Source organism: Cetorhinus maximus, chromosome 13 (genome assembly GCF_964194155.1).
Source record: "Cetorhinus maximus chromosome 13, sCetMax3.hap1.1, whole genome shotgun sequence".
Lineage (NCBI taxonomy): Eukaryota > Metazoa > Chordata > Chondrichthyes > Lamniformes > Cetorhinidae > Cetorhinus > Cetorhinus maximus.
The window spans coordinates 89,003,672-89,024,588 of NC_135891.1; the positions used below are offsets into that span (position 1 = coordinate 89,003,672).

The 20,917-nt window shown below is 42.5% G+C and overlaps 1 protein-coding gene across 2 annotated transcripts in view; it reads left to right on the plus strand.

Annotated features, from left to right (window-relative positions):
• The first annotated feature begins 1,954 nt into the window (after positions 1-1,954).
• Positions 1,955-20,917, plus strand: part of tnfaip8l1 (tumor necrosis factor, alpha-induced protein 8-like 1) — a 55,455-nt gene continuing 36,492 nt past the window's right edge. The window contains exon 1 of one of the 2 annotated variants that reach the window (XM_078555705.1): positions 1,955-2,238. The gene's annotated coding sequence lies outside the window, so the exon portion shown is untranslated. Of the gene's footprint in view, positions 2,239-3,174; positions 3,198-20,917 lie in introns of those variants that run through there. The other variant, XM_078555709.1, reaches the window with a different exon arrangement.

Consider the following 20,917-nt stretch of genomic DNA (forward strand, 5'->3'; position numbering starts at 1 on the left):
GTAGTCTTGATGTTAAAGTCCTAAGCTCCATCCCAGCTTTAACAGGATTTCTCTCCTGCCCCACAAGGGTGAATCTTTCAGTGTCCTTTTAAACAAAGCCCCCTTCTCTCTAAATTCTAAGCATACTCAAATGTACTTCCAGTAGCAAGCTTCCTTCTGGTGATTCTGTGGTATTTAACATCAGTTTCATTACTTTGAACTGAGAATTCATCCTCACTAGCACTCTGCTTGGTGATTAACCCAAAAAACAGCCCCTTTTCCCTGCTTGATATAGCAGCACCTGTTGTTGGTCTTCTTCCCCCAAATTTCTCAGTCTGACTGCCTCTGAGATCATGTGAGTCTGTACACAGCAAGAACAGTGCCTCCTTTTTTGTCTCCAGGTGTTAAAGCTTGCGCCTTACTTTCAATAAGTTTCGACCTGGGCCCTATGGCAACCAGCTCACATAGGCTTGTCTCTGGGCAGATTTAGTACGAGGTCACATGGACTTGTCTCCAGGCAAATTTCGTAGGAAGTCACATAACCCACTCCAAACTGTTCCATTTTACCATGAATTGAAAAAGACAGATTAAAACACAGCCATCTTGTAACATTCAGCAGTCATAACACAACTAACTTCAATCCATGCTCCTCACCCCAGTCGATCTCTGTAACTTTTCTAGCCCCATTATTTCTCTGACCCAATGCACCTTCACCCCAAAACCTATCTCTTCAACCAGCCTTCCAGTCACTCACTTAAACTCTCCAGGCTCACTATGTTTTCCATGCACCTACTTATGAAGCACCTTGGGGATTTTTTTTTTTTGCATTGAAATCACTATAAATGCAAACTGTTGCAACTCTTCTTAAGCCATCAGGATGGGGTTGTTTACATCCAACTTACCAGGCTTCATATCGCATGGAAAAGATAGCGCATCTGACAATGCAGCCTTTCCCTGGAGGGTCAGCCTGCATTACGGCATGGAGACTTACAGGCTTCTCATGCAAGAGGGCAAGAATGTTACAAGCTGAGACAAGCTAACATTATGCAACCAATTTTCGTGGTAACTCTTCAATTTTCTGGATAGTTTCATACCAATGGAAACTGGCCCAATTTGCAAACCCCTTCCGATATAAGTGACCCTGTGAAAGTGGTAGGTGTTATGTCCTGTAATTCCCAGAAGTCTGAAATAATCACACTTTATGACTCAGATACTGGAGCTTTCATCGAGTGTGATCTTCCACATCTCTCCATGCGTATGACAGAATGATATAATGTTCATTTGGTAAACAGATGTAGTGCAGTACTGCCTGATGTGGCACCCTGGATACGCATGTATACATGCACGTGATGATATAATCCCTAAATCATTTTGGAATAATATAATAAAATAATAATAGGTCCCCAAACAGTGTTTAATTGTATTTGAAGTTATTTCCAACCAATCTCAAGGTTTGCTGGACAGCGAGGAGGTTATCAAAGTGCAAGGAAAAGGTGCAGTCCCTATAACTGATGTACTCCCGGTGGGTGGAAAGTGTCTTTATTCCTACATTTTAACTTAGTGTGTTTGCACTTCTGTGTAAATAAATACACCGGAATCTGGTAAAAGAATATGTGGGAAACAGGAAAAATCTGATCATGGTTTGGGAGGGGAAAGGATATAAAGCAGGACGTGTAAAACGTGTTCTGCAACATTCATTCAGAAATTATTAGCACCACAAGGCCTAATGCTAATTTAATTAAGTGCTGAGTTTAGTGGGTACATTAGGGAAGGAAGAATTTGGCTGGCGAAAGGAAGCGTACCGAAAGCAAAAAAAGTAAACTGGCAAAATTGAAACTCGGCCTTTTCAGACAGTTCTCTGCTTAGGGCCCGCCCTTGTTCGGTGCTGATTGCCCTCTGGCAGCCACAGTTTGCATCGGCATTGGTCAAATTGAGTGTCAATCAATACTCCCCCCCTCCACTGCCGTATGTACATGACAGTTCTTTGCAAATTTGAAACTTTTTTTTCTCTCTCTCCTGTGGAGTCAAGTTTCAAACTCGGCTAACAAGGGGGTTCAGTTTCCTTGCACCGCCAGCCCTCGGCTGTTTATTTGGCGAATGATTCCCCTCCAAAATCTGGAGCCTGCTGCGAATTTACAGTCTTTTAAAACCGATCAGGGGGAACGAAAAGGTTTGATCTCCCCCCTCTCCTCTGTTTAGGAAAAAGTTCGCTTGGAGCCGGATCAAAGTTCGCGGCCATTCGCGGTTTCAGGAAAACAGGTAAAAAAAAAAACCCCCGAATGATTTTACCGAAACAAACAGGGAACAAAGAGACATTTATATTAATATTAATAACATAAATTACCATGATTCAAGGTATCAATGAAAGAGGTTATAACGTGTAAATTAGAAGTTATACAAACAGAGGGGAATGGGTGCCTCAAACTTGTAGTGAAAACAATTTTAGTCATTGAATGTAACCCAGTCAGCTGGGCTCCTTTAAGTTTTACATAAACCCATTGGGATTTGCAGAGGGGCTTGTCTTTTAATCCTTCCACTGTTCACTTAGAATAACCAATTTTACAAAGGTCCAATTGCGGAAACCCCTGGGCTGACACGTCTTTGATACCTATTTATTTTTCAATTTCTGTATTCCCAGAGCGTTTTTACTAATGTGTTTTTCAGCACAAGTTTTGCATTTTCCTCGACAAATATATATTAGAGAAAGAATAAGCTAACTTTTAAAAAAAATAAATTAGTGAAGCTTGGAGTTAATAGAACAAGTTGGAAAGCACGTTTTTTTTTTACTATAATTTTCTATAACTTTAACAGAAATGAATCGGAGTGAAACCTGTTTTCTAAAGCTGTTGCCAGTCATTGTTTTAATTTTAATGCCAATTTCATCTCATTGAAATATATCAAGTTAACATGACGTGTAACTGAGCCAATCAGAAGTGATGGAGAACTCAATTGCACCAATCAGGACAGCACAGAGGAGTGGTTTCCATGGTGATGAGTAACAAACTTTAACCAGCGCCTGTGTTTCACCTGGGTCACCCGTCCTCCGGTTCAGGTGGCTCCTATTTTCTAAGTACTAGAATTTCACTCGGATTATTAAATGTTAAATGGCGTCTTGACATGTATTGCACAATTTATCTTCTTAATGGAGGAAGGTATTTCAGAGTGAATGGGCCGTAGTGAGCCAATATGAAGTTGTACTTTGCTCAACAGCTTAATAGGTAAATATACTGTCTCATACTGAAATTCAACCATACAGACCAGGAAAGGTCCCGGTCTTTGCTGATCTGAACCAGGCTTGGGAATTACCAGGGAAACTCATTGAAACTGGTCGTATAGATTACTTCAAAAAGGGAGCAGATATAGCTGGATATGATGAGAGATAGTTGTTAAGATCATACAAGAAGGTTGCTAAGCCTCAAAGTACCTAACTATTTCGATCATTTGCATTCTATGTAAAATAGAATGTATTTATTACTGCTGTTTTAACCGATGTACCGGGTTTGCTAAAAACAGATTGTTGGGATGACTCTTGCTGTGGTTTTGAGGACCCAAGAACTTTATTCCTTTAACTAAGTTGATTTCTGAGCCATTTTTTATACCAGTGCCATAGTGAAAATGTAGCCAATCCAACTTTCAGGTCAGTTTGGCACACGTTGTTTATACTGGACTTTATCACCTCCCAGCTTTTGCCCAGGAGGTAGGTCGTGCTGTGAATGTAGTTTTCCCATTCCTGTTTAACTTTTGATGAGAGAGTCTGACACTAGCTGCCTGAAAGTCTGGCCCGTATTGAATGAGGTGGTCGCTGCTTCTTCTTTGAACAACACCCTTGTGTTTCTCACACTGTAACGCGAATGGATTAAGAAATAAAAACTTGCATTTATATAGCACTTTTCACAACTACTGAATATCTCAAAGGACTTTACAGCTAATGAAGTATTTTGGAAATGTAGTTCCTATTGCAATGTAGGGAATGTGACAGCCAATTTTCACACAGCAAACTCCCACAAATAGCAACTTGTTAATGACCAGATAATCTCTTTTTGTGATGTTGATTGAGGAAGAAATATTGGCCAAGTCACTGGGGATAACTCCCCTACTCCTCTTCATAGTGCCATAGGATCTTTTAGATCCACCTGAAAGGGCAGGTGGGTCCTCAGTTTAATATCTCATCCAAAAGATAACACCTCCACTCCCTCAGTACTGCACTGGAGTGCCAGCCTTGATCGTTGTAGTCAAACCCTGGAGTGGGACTTGAACCTGGAACCTTGTGACTCAGAGGCACGAGTGTGACTCACTGAGCCACTTTGATCTGTGTTGAGCATCCCCAGGCTTTAGGATGGGGGAGGAGGTTGAAGAGAGCCTCCAAGCATTCCAATAACTTTTCCATTATCCTGATCTGAAAATACATTAATGGATCCTTCAGTTTGCTTTTCTCTCTCCTCATCTGAAGGTGCTGACCCTTCCTGGAACACAGGTGCACAGGTTTCATCCTCATTTCACCCAGCCAAGGCAGTCAATCTTCCCATGTGAGTCTGAATATTGATTGTGGGCAAATAAAGGGCATCGTAACCAAGCAGCATCTTGTCTTCAACCAGTATCCACATTCTTGCAGCCGGGAGCAGGAACTGGTTTTCCTCTCTTTTGTCCCTGGCTCAGGGCACAGAATCTAATGGTGCTTGTCCAGTTGCAGCCTTGGCCAAGGTTGGCTAACTTGCTAGGGGATCCAATCTGGGATTCTTCTTCACAGTTGTGGCTCAGCACCAAGCCAGAAAGTGCATTTACCCCACTGAGCCATTCGAAATGCTGCTTTTATTTTCTTAGTTTCCTCCCAGCTCTATTTTTGCATCCCTGGCCTTTGTAGGCCATGCCAACAATCTGATTTTATTCAGGCTCCTTCTGGAAAGAAGCCAACTCCTTTCTGCCTTTGCGAGAACTGTTTATCGATTGCTTCCCTCTGCTCTACCCAACATATTGGATATTTTCCAATGAAGCAAATTATTGAGGGAAGATTTGTATTTGTCTAGTTAGCCATCAGCAAGAAACTATTTCTCTTGATTTACTCGTAGAAATTTACCCTATTTTCACCCCTCCGGCTCTGATTTTTGCTGGGGTACGATGAAGTAGATATCCTGTAGCATCTGCCTCCATTGATGCTAGCATTTGCTGCAGCTGCTTCAGTGGATGGCCTCTTAAGTTATTTGATTATAGGGTTATCACTTATATAGCTGAGCCCATTTCTATCTTCACCTGGTGGCTATTTTTTAACAGGCTCATTGGATAGTGGTCAGAAGCAGGAATCTTTTCTGATTTTTACCTCTTCCTTAGCCCAGGGGCACTGAGGCCAATTGCACAATTGCTCTCTCTCATACAATCAGAACCCCTACACGAGCTGGGAATCAAACTTGGGAAATCCTGGTCTTTGTGTCCAACATCGCCCTGGGAAGCAAGTTTATTTAATCAGTGAGCTATTTGGAAAAAATTGGAATCGCTCACTACATTTTGAAATAAGTCACAGGGTCTTTCTCATCAAACAATTCCTCTTACATTTCCCTTATTTGGGTCAGCATTGCACATTTACCATAAAATTGTAATGCATTCATTACACTTGGATAAAGACAAACCCACCAGCTACAAGCCAGCCAGTTTAACTTCAGTGAGAGAGAAACTTTTAGAAACAATAATTTGGGACAAAGTTAATAGTCATAAGGACAAATGCAGGTTAATTAAGGAAAGCCAGCATGGATTTGATAAGGAAATATCGTGTTTAACTAACTTCCTTGAGTTTTTTTGATGAGGTAACAGAGGTGAGGGCAATGCTGTTGATGTGGTGTACATGGACTTCCAAAAAGCATTTCATACAGTGCCACACAACAGACTTGTGAGCAAAGTTATAGCTCATGAAGTAAAAGGGACAGTAGCAACATGGATATGAAATTGGCTGAGTGACAGAAAACAGAGTAGTGGATAATGGATGTCTTTCAGACTGGAGGAAGATTTATAGTGGAGTTTCCTAGGGGTCAATGTTAGGACCATTGCTCTTCCTGACATATGTAAATGACCTAGGCCTTGGTGTAAAGGGCTCAATTTCAAAATTTGCCGATGATATGAAACTTGGAAGCATTGTGAAGTGTGAGAGGGATAGCACAGAGACAAGTTGGTGAAATGGGGGGACAGGTGGCAGATGAAGTTCAATGTGGAAAAATGTGAAGTGATTCATTTTGGTATGAAGAACGTGGAGAGACAATATAAAATAAAGGGGACAGCTCTAAAGGGGATGAAGAGCAGAGAGACCTGGGTGAATATGTGCATGAATCGTTGAAGGTGGCAAGACAGGTTGAGAGTATGGTTAATAATGCATATAGTACCTTTAGGCTTTATTAATAGGGGCATAGAGTCCAAGGGCAAGGAGGTTATGTTGAACTTGTATAAGACATTAGTTTAGCTGGAGCTTTGCATCCAGTTCTGGGTGCTGCACTTTAGAAAGGATGTGAAGGCATTGGAGAGAGTGCAGAAAAGATTCACGAGAATGGTTCCATGATAAGGAACTTCAGTTATGAAGATAGATTGGAGAAGTGGGGACTGCTTTTCTTGGAGAAGAGAAGGCTGAGAGTAGATTTGACAGAGGCATTCAAAATCATGAGAGGTCTGGACAGAGTAGATCAAGAGAAACTGATCCCACTCATGAAAAGATTGAGAATGAGAGGGCACAGATTTAAAGTAATTGGCAAAAGTGACATGAAGAAAATCTTTTTTGTGCAACAGGTGATTAAGGTTTGGAAAGCACTGTCTGAGAATGGTGGAGGCAGGTTCAATTGAGGCATTCAAAAGGGAACTAGACTGTTATCTGAAAATGAAGAATGTACAGGGTTATGGGGAGAAGGTGGGAGAATGGCACTAGGTGAATTGCTCATTCAGAGAGCTGGTGCAGACACAATGGGTCAAATGGCCTCCTTCTGTGTTGTAACAATTCTTTGATTATATTAGCAAGGACCCACATGCCTTCACATAGCAACTGATGTGTCCAGTGAGTTATCTCAAATGATGGGTTACTGACCGTGATAAAATACATTCTATCTGGCTTGATTTTCCAGCAAGATGGATTGAGTTATTTCTAAGGTTTATCATGGAGAGTAGTTTCTATTTAAGCTTACGGTGAGAACCGGAGGCAGTGAATGTACAGAAATCAATGGTCCTTCTGTTCCCAGCAGTTCACTTTGCAGAAATAACTGGTTACATTATTAACTCTGATACAATCACTTGATTTGGATCCAAAATTGTAACTAAGAACACAGTGCAAAGGGAACTTTGTTGTAACTATCAGCAACTTCCACCTCCTCCCCTTCTGCCAATAACTTCAGTGCACTCCAAAGGTCTCTGCTCCCTTCCCAGGATCAAGACCTAGGACTAAGGCCTCAGTTTAATAATATAAGTTGTATTTATATAGCATCCTTCTCATTGAAATGAGCCTCTAGGTGCTTTACTGCTCAGATAACTGGAAGCCGGCACCAAGTAGGAAAAAGAAGAAATTTAGAGTCGACTAAAGAGACTGATTCACGAATTTAGTTGAAGTGAAAGATATTTAATAAACCTTTGAAAGTTGGGGCAGTGAAGGGAAGGTAAAAGTTATTGAGACAGAGGTCATCTCAATGGTACTGAGAAAATTAATCAGGAAAACTACTTTGAATTAAATTATGAGTAGGACAAAGGCTCCAGCCCCAGTAGCACAAAGGTAAATATTGGACTGATATCAGAAAATTCTTCATATGAATTGTGATTTTATATTCATGGGATCTGGGCGTTGCTGGCTAGACCCGTGTTTATTGCCCATTCCTAACTGCCCTTGAGAACGTGGTGGTGAGCCGCCTTCTTGAACCACTGACGTTTGTATGGCATAGGTACACTCACGGGGAATTCCAGGATTTTAACCCAGTGACAGTGAAGGAACAGTGATATAGTTCCCAGTCAGGATGGTGTGTGGCTTGGAGGGGACCTCACAGGGTGGTGTTCCCATGCATCTGCTGCCCTTGTCCTTCTAGGTGATAAAGGTCATGGGTTTGGAAGGGGCCATCGAAGGAGCCTTGGTGAGCTGCTGCAGTGCCTCTTGTCTATAGTACACTCTGCACTGGTTGTGGAGGGAGGGAGTGAATGTTTAAGGCAGTGGATGGACTGTCAATCAAGCGAGCTGCTTTGTCCTAAAAGGTGTCAAGCTTCTTGAGTGTTATTGGAGAGGCATTCACCCAGGCAAGTGGAGAATCTTCTATCACATTCCTAACTTGTGCCTTGCAGATGGTCAATGAGCTTTGGGGAGTTAGGAGATGAGTTTCTCGCCACAGAATTCCCAGTGTCTGATCTGTTTTTGGGAAACAACATGTGCAATGGAGTTTCAGATAGAGGAGTGGAGTTGAAAACCCTAGCATCATTTAATTACGTGGTAGCCATTCAGCCCCTCCAGACTGATGTTAAAATAAAGGCAGTTGAGGATATTTCTGGATAGATAAGCTAAGTTGGGTGAAATAGCTTTCCTCATCTGTAATTATCTTGTGATTCCACATTGTGTCCGTATACTCCTGGTGCTTCAGTCCTATTCCCATTTACACAACAGGAAAAGGTCAGGGCCCCAGCAGCAACACTCAAATGACAGAGTGTAAGCAACTATTCAAAAGTTGTGATTGACACTTTAAGTTTGTTGCTGGCCTTCTCTGGTTTTGGGAGAAAGGCTCTGTGAGCCAGCGATGCTGGCCAAATATTACTTGAGGAAATAAAGGCTGTGGTGCTCGTTGGTATTTGACAGAATCAGCTCTTTGCATCAAACAATGCAAAGACATATATCTCAATAAGGGAGGTCTCCATGATGCTTTTATGGTGTTGGTTCCAAAGAATGACTGAAAGAAAAAGGAATACTTGTAATTATATAAGATATTTCATTACCTCAGGGTGTTCCAAAAGTGCTTTCAGCCAATGAAGTGCTTTTTGAAGCATGATTACTGTTTTATTTTACTATCCAATGCCACTTTGCATCATGTCATTTGTGGAAAATACAGAGACATATTCCTTTATAATGAGTAGGTTAGAGATTGAGCAGCACTGATGTAATAGGCATTACAACTACAAAGCCCTGTGCATTCATGCACAAGAAAGAGATGTAAATCCTGCGGTCAGTTAATGGTCACTTAAGGAAATGTGGATTTCCACTACTGCTGAAGAAAATTAGACTAGGTTATACATCCAATTACCCACTTACCATTGGTTTTGATGAAGAGATGTGAAAGTACATCATACTAGCGAAGATATTACTATCACCAAAGTTATATCAACAGCACTGTAATAAAATTTGATATCTTTAGAACACAATTTTAAGGGATGGGATGTGATCGAGCTGCTTAAATTAATGGAGGTTTGGGATACAGTCAGTAGAAACAGACTGTTTTCACTGATTGAGGCATTTAGAACAAGGGGACATAGATATAAAATATAAAATGTTTTAGGACAGGGAAAAGGAGAATGTTGTTTATACAAAGTGTTGTGACACCATAGGGTACACTACTGGAGTTAATGATTAAGGCAGAAGCTATGTCATCATTTAAAGAATGGCTTAGATAGGTAGTCGAAGGAAAAGGGAACATATATTAACAAGGCAGTTGAATAGGTTTATAGCTTGTGTGGATGATTAACAGGAATAGACTGGTTGAGCCAAATGACCTACTTCCGTGTTGTAACTTCTCTATAATGTGACACTTCGATTTCAGACTCCAATGTTGACATTTGCCAGCACACGCCATGGGGGCTATTTTCTTTGTGTAGTGTCTGTAATTAAAGCACTAGAGAGCCCTTGAGGTGGCCAAGATGGGGTCTTGAGTTGCCTGGTTAGCCTGCTTTGGAAGCACAATGGTAAAGGAGCTTAAGTGCACACTAGAAGTGACCTGCCCAAGGATGATTAAGCCTCTGATTACCAATTGGCTCCGCCTGCCCATTAAAGAAGCTACCTTCCATTTTCTGGATAGTTCTGCTATTATTGACCTCTTCAGCTGATCAGGAGTAAAGAAATTGTTGGTGCGGATTGCAAGCGCCATCTAAAGCCATGCTCAGCTTTCACTGTTCACTTGTTGATTGGGATTGACTGACTACACAGTGTTTGAAGAGAAATTTTGATATACATCGAGACTTCTAGGACATTTTGTCAAGACTTCCCCAACACTTGAGCAACATTTATTCTGGAAATTCCCTGAGGAATTCACCTAAAGAGACTGGGTGCTGTACCTTAATGGAGAACTTATCAGAGTCACCAGGAGAGAGGGAATAGCTGGTCTTATGCATTTTGCACTTGGTCTGGGGGAAGAAAGGAGGAGGAGGTGAGGCCAGGCAGAACAGCACCAGCCGCTGGAGGAGGGAGGAAGAGGAGGGACTGGAGGACTCCAGATTTGTAGTGACTTGCTGCATGCTCCAAACTTTGGCAATCATTAGAAATCAGCCAGATCAATCATTAGTAATTGTGCCAGAGGGTCAAAATCAGGAGGCACTCATGGAGGAGGACAAAAAATTAGGAGGAGGAAGATGAAGGGAAGATGAAGCAGGCAGTGGGTAAATTAATGGCCTATTTCAGACCTATTAACAGAACATGGCCCGGGGGCTCCCCTTAGCAGCAAGACCAGGGGGTGGGGTGGCCCTTTCTCTCCTTCCTACCTGGGGGAGTGGGGCATTTTCCCTCCCTCCTACCTGAACTGCAGGATGCTGCTCTTTCCAAGCTGAATAACTTCCTGCTAGCTCCCCACCTTTGAGAGCATGCCCAGCATCCTTAATTTGATGGTGAGTCTGGTCATCAGCTGGCCAATTGAGGGAAAATCACTGTTGGGTGGCTGTTTCCCACACATTCTAGGGTTGGGACGCCCATTTGACCCTGATGTCAGGGTCTGATCCAAAACCAAAGTCCTGCCCCTCTACAGCAGGACTATTAACCCATCTTAACCACAGCAATTCCAGAACAAGTTGGCACCTGCTCAGTGGGACCTTATTGGGGGAAGAAAAATGCAAACTCCAGAAGATCACTCCCCTTGGAGTGGCAATGCTGAGAGTAATTATGAGACAAGTGCTAGATGCCATGGCCAGAAGCGAAGCAAGGGAAATAGCATCTAGATGTATGTGACCACTCTGGATTCCTTACATACCTACAATTATTCCTGATTCCTAATCCTCTAATCTAACCCTTACGTATGTGAGGTGCCAGTTTCTGAGCTAATGTCAGTGCCAGTAGTGGCAATTGGCAGTGTCGTCGTCTTCACTCTCCTTCCCATTCTCTGAGAGGGGCTAATGAAGTGACCCTTCCTCCTTTTCCAATTCCTCTGGGAAGGAAAAAGTGGATCTTACCACTGGGAACATGCAACGAAAAAAAACCAGAAGAGTTAGTGTGCAAGGTGTGTGGCCACTATAGGAGGATGTGTGTGATGGTGCTTGTGAATGAGGATAGTTTTGGAGGATTAGGGATCAGGAACAGTTGTGAATATGTAAGTTCTGGTCACCACATTATAGGAAGGATGTGATTGCATTAGAGAGGAGATTTATGAGGAAGCTGCCAGAAATGGAGAATTTTAGCAATGAGGAAAGATTGGACAGGCTGCGGCTTGAAACAGAGAAGGCTGAGGGAAGATTTACTTGAGGTGCATAAAATTACAAGGGGCCTAGATAGAATGGATAGGAAGGACCTATTTCCCTTAGCAGAGAGTCAATAACTACAGGGCAGCATGTATAGGCTGATAGTGGTTGGAGTATGTTGAGTGATGGTGATGGTGAATTTATTGAGAAGTGTCAAACTGTCAATTTTGATTGCAGGACTGGAGCCAGGTCATGTGTCCAGTGCTCCTGATTGTGACCTCCTTACTGATCTCCTCCCATATCCGCTTCATTAGTTAATGCTGTGGCCTCCATTTCGCCCACCCTCACCTTGCGGGCACAAGATAGTCCTCCATTGTACCACCTCCTCCAGGACCTCCAGTGCCTCCTCGGAGCCTTCTTTCTCATTCCCTAAGCCATTGTCTGTCAACAGACTCCACACCTTTACTGGAAGTGGGTGTATGGAGGCTACATAGACCGCTTCACCAAAGTTATTCCTAATCAGCGTTTGAGTGCTCCATGTGTAGGCCACTGCTTTAGAGCCTCCAGGCATGTAGTCAGCAATTGCTCAGACAAATTGTGGACAAAATCCAGACTTTTGAACAGATAGTCTTATTAGCGTAGTACTCACCTAGCGTCTGTTTTCACCTTTCCTCAAAATGAACCCCATACATTTTACTATATCATGGAAACTAAACTGAATAAAATCAGTGGGAAATTGTTCATGGTATTGTCCACTATAATTGTACTTCTTTAAATTTACAAGAAGGCAATAGAGTTAGAAAACTGAAGAAACTTCCCCACACTGCCACCTGGCAGGCAGAGCCTGCAATCACATCATGACAGCTGGACAGTGAATTGTTTGGTAACTGTTGACATTGTGGCCAAAATATGTGACAAGAAGTAAAGATGTAAGTGGGAAGTGTGGGGCTTATGGAAAATTCTTAATGATACTTCAATCTCCGGCATCCATCTGCCTCAGGAGATGATGGACTGTGTTCAGGGTGTTTGGCACTTCTGGATTGAACATTGTTAGTTGTGGCTGTAGGGGCCAATTTGGCAGTTGGCGGGCTCTCTTTTCTGCCATCTGGTCATTTCTTTTGTCTTATGCTTTTTCCACGCCCATCCTGACTGCTTGTCTCCAGGGACTCCGGTCAACAGTGAGGACTTCCCATGTATCGATTCTGATCCTGGTCAACTTGAAGACTTGCTTACAGACGTCCTTGTTTGGCAGATGTGGCCGACCTGTTGGTCTTGTGCCAATAGCAAGCTTGCCACAAAGCATGTTTTTGGGGATGTGGCCATCATTCGGTGCAAATGACCCAGCCATTGGAGTCAATACGCTTTTGTTTTTAATGCAAATCCCAAAAGGCTTTCTTTGCATTCCCGCTTCCCTGGGTTGTGTCAAGATTTTTGCCGTAATGACGGTGGAAAGAATGTTAGGATTGTTGTCACTGGGGGCATAACCATTGGCTGTGAATCAACCAATGTCTTGCTCAGGTTTTGGCTAAAGTTTAAGGTGGCGGGTCTCGCATTATTCCTGAAACCTGCCAGATGGGCAAATTAATCTTAACCATTGTAAACCTTGTGAAGCAGAATCTGAAAGGAAATTCTTATGTTAAATGCCTATAGATAAACGTTTGAAATTCTGGAGCACTCTAACGATGTCAATGCGAGCTGGAAGATCTGTATTCCTTCTTGATTCCAATGACTCTCCTCCGCGCCCCCACCCCCCCTACTTTCCCATCCCTCTCCTCCACTTGAAACCATTGGCTCATGCAGGGATGTAGATGTTTGAGTGCTGGCTGCTCTCTGTTACCTAGTCTAATGATGTTTGGTTAGAAGGAGGCGTCATGGCAAGCCCAACACCATCCTCATTTTTATATTTTTATTTTATATTTTATATTTTTATTTTTATTCTCATATTACATTTAGTTCCCTCATCTAAATCATTAATATACATTGTGAATAGCTGGGGTCCCAGCACCGATCCCTGCGGTACCCCTCTAGTCACTGCCTGCCATTCGGAAAAAGAACGGTTTATTCCTACTCTGTTTCCTGTCTGCCAACCATCCTCCCCTGACATCCACACAGATGCACTTTGCAACAAGGGCAGTTGGATTGTGAGCAGGAAGAAGAGCCCTGGCTAAGTTCCACAAGCCTCCCCTCCACCTGCACCACCTCCCCCCCTCTCCGTCCCCCCTGAGCATTAAACGTACTTACCCAGCTGAAGACAGCTAATTCAACACAGGCCTGGAATCAAATGGCAGTGCACGTACCTACCGGACATTAGATAGCTACTTACTTGGCCAGGCGCACTTCAGTCTAAATGCTAAACATTCCAGGAGCACTTGCACGTTACGATTGCAAATGAGTCTGTTGTAGAACACCAGCTGGATCAGCATCAAACTGCAATCAACATTGCAGGACCTCATTGTAGCTTTACTAATTGCTTCACTGTGGGTGGATAGACCAATATAAATCAACAATGCACTCTCATTCTTTCTCTTTGTTTGTTGTTCCCAGTTTGGGTTGAACTGCAGTTTAATCGGATCCTTTCCTTGTGGCCTTGCACTGTTTCAAGTTTGATCCTTTGTGGCCAATTGTGTTTTGACTATTCAAGGTATATTGACACAGGCCAAGGTGGAAGCGGCTTTATAATTCACAGGCTTTCAGAGAGATTCCAGTTATGTGTTGTTTGAAAATAATTGTGAAGCTTTGCAAGGGATTGTAGTAAACAGAGAGTTAAGGATTTCTGTTATGTAAGTGTGTGGTGCTCTTTTCTGAAAGTGTTAATTCTCAATTGGGACCAGTGTCTCCCCTAATTCTTACCTAGAATTTACAGCAATTTACATTTGTCCCAACAGGTAAACGCTCCACACAAACCTTCCTCTAACTCTACTTCATCAAACCCAACAAGAGCACCCTTCTCCCTCATGTCACGATCAGCTGTGGCTCAGTTGGTAGCACTCTTGCCTCTAAATTACAAGGTTCAAATCCCACTCCAGGGCTTGAGCATTGAAATCAAGGCTGACACTCCAGTGCAGTACTCAGCAAGCATTGCAATGACAGAAGTGTCGTCTTTTAGATGAGAGGTTAAACCAAGGCCCTGTCTGTCTCAGTGGATGTAAAAAATCCCATGGCACTATATTGAAGAAGAGCAGGGGTGTTATCCCCAATGTCCTGGCCAATGTTTATCCCTCAATCAACATCCAAAAACAGGTTATGTTGTCATTATCACACTGCTGTTTGTAGGAGTATGCTGAGCTCAAATTAGCCATCGCGTTCCTACATACTTTGCTGTCTATAAAGCATTTTGAGATGTACCAGATTGTGAAGAGTGCTTTTTACATGAAAGCCTTTTTTCTTCTTGTGTCCCTACCCCCCCTTATATGCATCTATGCTACTCCTCTCAACTATTCCATGTGGCAACATGTTCATTCTAACCATTCCCTGAGTAAAGAAGCTTCTTCTGAAGTATTTAATTGGATTTATAAATAACTATCTTATAATTATGGCTCCTAGCTTTGGACTCCACAACAAGTGAAAATATCTTTTACCATCTACTTTGTCAAATCCCTTTATAACTTTAAAGATCTCAGTCCGGTTACTCGCCCTCCCCACAACCAGCCAACCCTCTCCGCCCCCAGCATTCTCCTCACTAGGGAAAAAATCCACAGCCTGTTCAGTCTTTCATGGGGAACCATGAAAGGTGCTATTCAATAGCATCATTACAATCTCAATCATGCCCTTTTGCCAAGTTGCACACTTGCCCACTTCCCAGCAAAAGACATTTAACAGCATTCAGGGATAGACAGCCTGTCTGATTTCCTCACCCCTTCTAGCCAAGGGCATTGACACCAATTGTAGCTTCATTCATGCCACACAAGCGCCAGGCAATGACCATCCCCAATACAAGAGAAACCAACCATCTCCCTGTGACATTCAATGGCATTGCCATCACTGAATCCCCCATTATCAACATTCTTGGGGTTTTGGTGAAGAGTCATACGGACTCGAAACGTTAACTGTATTCATCGCCACAGATGCTGTCAGACCTGCTGAGTTTTTCCGGATTTTTTTGTTTTTGTTTCTGGGGTTACCATTGACCAGAAACTGAACTGAACCAGCCATATAAATACTGTTGCTACAAGAGCAGGGAACTCATCTCCTGCCTCCCCAAAGCTTGTCCACCATCTACAAGGCACAGTTCAGGAGTGTGATGGAATATTCTCCACTTGCCTGGAGGAGTGCAGCTCCAACAACACTCAAGAAGCTCGACACCACCCAGGACAAAGCAGTCCGCTTGTCTGGCATCCCATCCACCACCTCCAACGTCCACTCCCTCCATCACTGATGCACAGTGGCAGCATTGTGTACCACCTACAAGATTCACTGCAGCAATTCACCAAAGTTCTTTCAACAGCACCTTCAATAACTCGTGACCTCAACCGCCTGGGACAAGTGCAGCAGATGTATGGGAACACCACAACCTGCAAGTTCCCCACCAAACCACACACCAACCTGACTTGGAAATATATCGCCGTTCCTTCACTGTCTCTGGGTCAAAATCCTGGAACTCCCTTCCTAACAGCACTGTGGACTGCAGCAGCTTGAGAGGGCAGCTCACCGCCACCTACTCAAGGGCAATTGGGGATGGGCAATAAATGCTGGCCTAGCCAGCGATGTCCATGTCCCGTGAAAGGATAAAAAAAGTTCTGATGTGCAATTGACTAAGTGAGCATAGACAGCTTCCAAGATGCCCAACTTCACTTTGGGCTGTTCTGTTACCAGTTAAGAAGAATTATCCTCATTTCTCTTGAGTGAGGATGACGGAGTTAAAGCTGAACTGGTGGCAATTTTGTGTAGATGAGATCCCAGCTACTGAGGATTGGGTTGAGAGTGGTCAGAGTCGTTGGATTGACTCCCATCAATATTCCCTTATAAATTGTGCGCCACACTCTGAAAGTTCCCATGCAGATCATGCGCAAGTCAGCCCCTTTCAGTTAATACTTGTGCATAGCCATGCAAAAAAATTAAGAGAGACCTCGCATTCCGAAAGAAAATTAGAGAATTTGTTGTTTTCCCGCCCCCACCACCCACCCCAGGCCCAGAGGTTCAGAGGTCAGTAGGCATTGTTCTAAGACATTGCTACCCATTGTCTTATTGGTCTATTTGCTAAGGATTGTGAATCCATTGGCAAAAACAAGTTCCAATGTTCTGTTCATCTAAAGTTGCGAGTACTCACTCAGTCTTGTGGAAGGCCTTTGAATTCTTCCCAAGTCTGTTTTGTGCCTCGTTGGTTTTAGCCTTTGTAGGCTATGCCAAACAATTTGAGATATTTAACTGGGAGGAAACTAACTCCTGTCCTGTACAAAATATGTTAGGGACCGTTTCCTTCTTTACTGTACTTGGCATCTTGGATTCTTTTCAATGAAGCAAAGTATTGAGGGAAGATTTTAATCAGCAAGATGCTATTCCTCCTGATTGACCATTTTAGGGGTTTTCTTGCTCTCCCCCATGTCCCCCCCGCTGGCCCTTTCACAAAAGTGCTGGGAAACACAGAACCACAGACACCGAATGCCCTTTGGTTCCCTGTCCAAGTGGCCATTCGTCATATGTGACCTTAGTTTTACTAGCCTAATTGACTGCAGAGGAATGTCAGAGCCAAGCACAATCCAATCGTTCAGAAAGGCTGGACTAGCTACATACTGAGAGCAAGTCTACTCACAGATTTGATTTCCCCCGCCTTTTACCCTGATTGGGGATTATAGCTCTCCTCCTACTGCCCTAGCAAGATCCATAACTAGCCCAGCACAGACCAGGAATCAAATGTGGGAGTATCTGGTCTGTGTAGCTTAGGGCTACCCTCGAGGAAAGAAGGAGGTGTTATTCGGTAAAACTATCAAGCCAAAAGTTTCACAACTACTAATAACATCAAATGCACTGCAACATCTTTAATTTGAGCTCAAAATTAAAACGAGGAAACTGGAGTAGTATCATTTAATAATAGATGGGTTGTAATAAAGTAACATAATTTATTATTAATATCACTTCTGTAGTTTGGCTCCACAGGTTTTGATGCATTTTAGAGAGATCATGCTGTAATATACTATTTGCAATACATTGTTACAATATTGTGCATTCCTAAATTTCCATTACTGCATTGCTGTGTGTATTTCACATTTGAAATGTAGTCACTGCTGTACATTTGAAATCCTGATGCATTCCTTATTGATACTTCTGTTGCACCTGGTGCACTGGAACTATTGGAGCTGAGTGTTTTTTTAAAATTAGTTGAGGCAATAACATTGTGCTGTTGCACCAATTAGATTTATTCTGAGGTTATCAACAGCAGGTTTATTTTAAGTGGATGAATAAACCAGAGGGATACAATGGCCCATAGTCCACAAGGGCCATATTTCACCATTCAAATTCGCATTGCACTTAGTGTAATGAAGCCTGTCTGGATTGTAATACTCACCATGTTAAATGAATGAGTTTTTGACTGGGATCCCAGAGGGTCCTTGTATAGCCACCAAATTTCTTTAAATATTGTAATGGACATAGGAGGGAGGCAAAAACGAACTCCTTTATTTTTCTCGCCATCTGACAGTAATCAGAGCTGTTTTTAATTCTTGAATTAGGAAATTCTTGAAACCCTCTGTTTGTGAGGTCAATTTTTAAAGTGACCTGCAGCAAGCTCTCTTTAGGGTTAAATCAGAAGTATAATTTATTCACACACTCAAACCCAGGGATTGGTCGCAACTTCATAAGCACACACTCGCACACAATAAGGTTAGAAAGAGGAGTTTTTACAACTATGAATAACTTAAAGAAAAAGCACCACAGATAAAGAAAAAGCACCACAGATATGGGTATCAGTTCACATGATTGCCAGAAAGTCAGAGTCCAGTGAGGGTTCCTCCACGACTGAGCTACAGTTCAGCTAGCTGAAGCACGATTGTGCAGAATTCCTTTAAAGTTGACGGTGACACAGTGAGATGAGGTTGGTAGACAGAAACTTAGTCTGTGAGGCAGGCGATGACAGGAACCTTTCAGAGAAACAGACTTTGAAGAGGCTCAGACTTGATTCAGGTTGTTGATCAACCTGGAGTCCTGCTTTGATGTTTGCAGGCTGGGGTTTAAACAGCAGACTGAGCTGCAAGTCTGGAAGTGTAATATTAAAACTTTCCAAAGGCCAGAAGCTTGGATTATATGATGTTGCCCATAAATGACTTAGTTTCTATTCCTCTGGTCAAAATCCATGTTCACCTTAGGAGATAACTGGTGGATTTTAACACCTCTGTGGGTGTAATAAGTTTTGATGGCTTCCCTTTTGCTACAGGACCAGGCTGGGGAGACAGGTTGCCTGCTGGTCCCTGGCTTTGTTGATTGTAATGTGTCCTCACAATGAGAGATGTGAGATTCCACAAGGATGAGGATTAAGCTTTTGTCCTATAACTTCTGGAAACTTCCAGAAACTGAGCCAACTTGTGAATCATGTGACCTTTAGCAGCCATCTTTTGGTTCAATGTCCACGTTTTAAATAAGCAAAAAGGTAAGGCTTGATTTAAACAGATTATGATCTCTTTCAAGTCTTAGGGACATGACAATATGAACAAAACTCTGGGGTGAAACTGGTCAATGACAACTGCACGAAAAAGGTTTGTACCTAACCAATGCAGATTATTTTCACTATGTCCAATTTTCTTTCCACTGAAATTCATAGAAACTCTCTTTTTGGAGACTTGTTTCCTAGTCTCACTGTCACTTTTACTTAGTTTGTAATTTAAAACTTGGCAATATTTTCCAAACTAATGAAAAATAAAAACCAATGTAGTGAAAAAAATCAGTTGCCAATTTGCTACAAGCCTGTTTTTACTTTGCGTAGACCAGTTTTACACCTTTAGTTTTCCTTTTGGTAGCTGACAGTCTTTGGGAAGTTAGGACAGAGTGTGTTGGTATTTATAGGAGGTTTCTGGTGGCGTGTCAAACAGCAGAAAACCCACGTTTCTTGCATCGAGCTCTGGTGACTATTTTTGGTTTGTAACTGTGCAAGGCCTATATCTGGGCAACACTGCAGATCAGCATTTGGATTTCTTGCAGTGTTAAAAATAATATAAGTATGTCACACAACATGAATGTCTGTTGGGTTTAGTGCCATTTTCCCCACTGGTACTAAATAATTCAACGATGATGTTGCCTACAATTTTAATATTTTTAATATCCTGTTAGGACATATTTCCAGTTATAACGATTTGTAATTTTGAGGCAGCATTAAAGCAAAAAAATCGCTGAACAATAAATTGACACCATTGTTATGCACTTCAATATCTGACCCTTGCTGTTGCCAAGTAAGTCAGAATGATTGCCCCCTAGTGACACAGTTTGGAAATTGTAATTCTCGAAGAGGAAATGACATTTGACTTCAGCAATCTTATGCTCGGGGTGGGTTAATTCCAGTGACCTCTGCTGTAAAGTTAAATGTCAGCACATTAGGACAAAGATCAGAGTCAGCTGTGATAACCCTGATGCTGTCTGTCTAGCCTCTGGCATGACATTGAGGTGACAAAACGATGACCCATGGATCCATTCCCATTCATGTGTCAATACATGTGTGAAAGGAAGGGAGGAAGTTGTCAGTCTAACAAAAACAAATAAGAAAGAAAGGTGGATACGCTGAAATAGGAATATAGAATCCTTCTGCTACATGAATATGCTGGTCAATAGTAAATTGTTTCCACTGGGTCGAGGGCAGCACTTGCTGAATCCAGGAAGTTTACATTGGTGTTACTGCCTTCTGCAGAAAACCCATGAGACAGGAACAGGAAATACTAACATTCTTCTGGTCCCAGTGTAAGCATGACACTTCCAGGCAAGCTTTAGGCTGCTTTACAGTGCGTTGCAGTCTGGGTTTGAGGGAAGGGGAAAAGTTGCAGAACTTACTATAAAGGCTCCGATTGATGTGGTTACTTGGGAACGATAGTTTGCTTAGTTCTTATGGAGCTGTAGTTCTGCAAGATTTTGTGGTTGACTCTCTCTCATGCAGCAAGCAGTTTTTTTATACATTATAAAGCAACTTTAGGTGTAAGTGTGGTAGCACTATCATTTCAGTCAGAATGTATGCAGTTCAAGACCTGCTCCAGAGACTGGAGTACATATTCTATGCTGCCACTTGACTACAGTGCTGATGAAAAGCTGCACTGTCAGAGGTACCGTCCTTCGAAGCCCCCTCCTGCCATCTCAGGTGGCCATAATAGATCTCTTGTCACTATTTCAAAGAAGAGCAGTGGGAAATCTCCCCAGTGTCATTCCTAATATTTATCCCTCA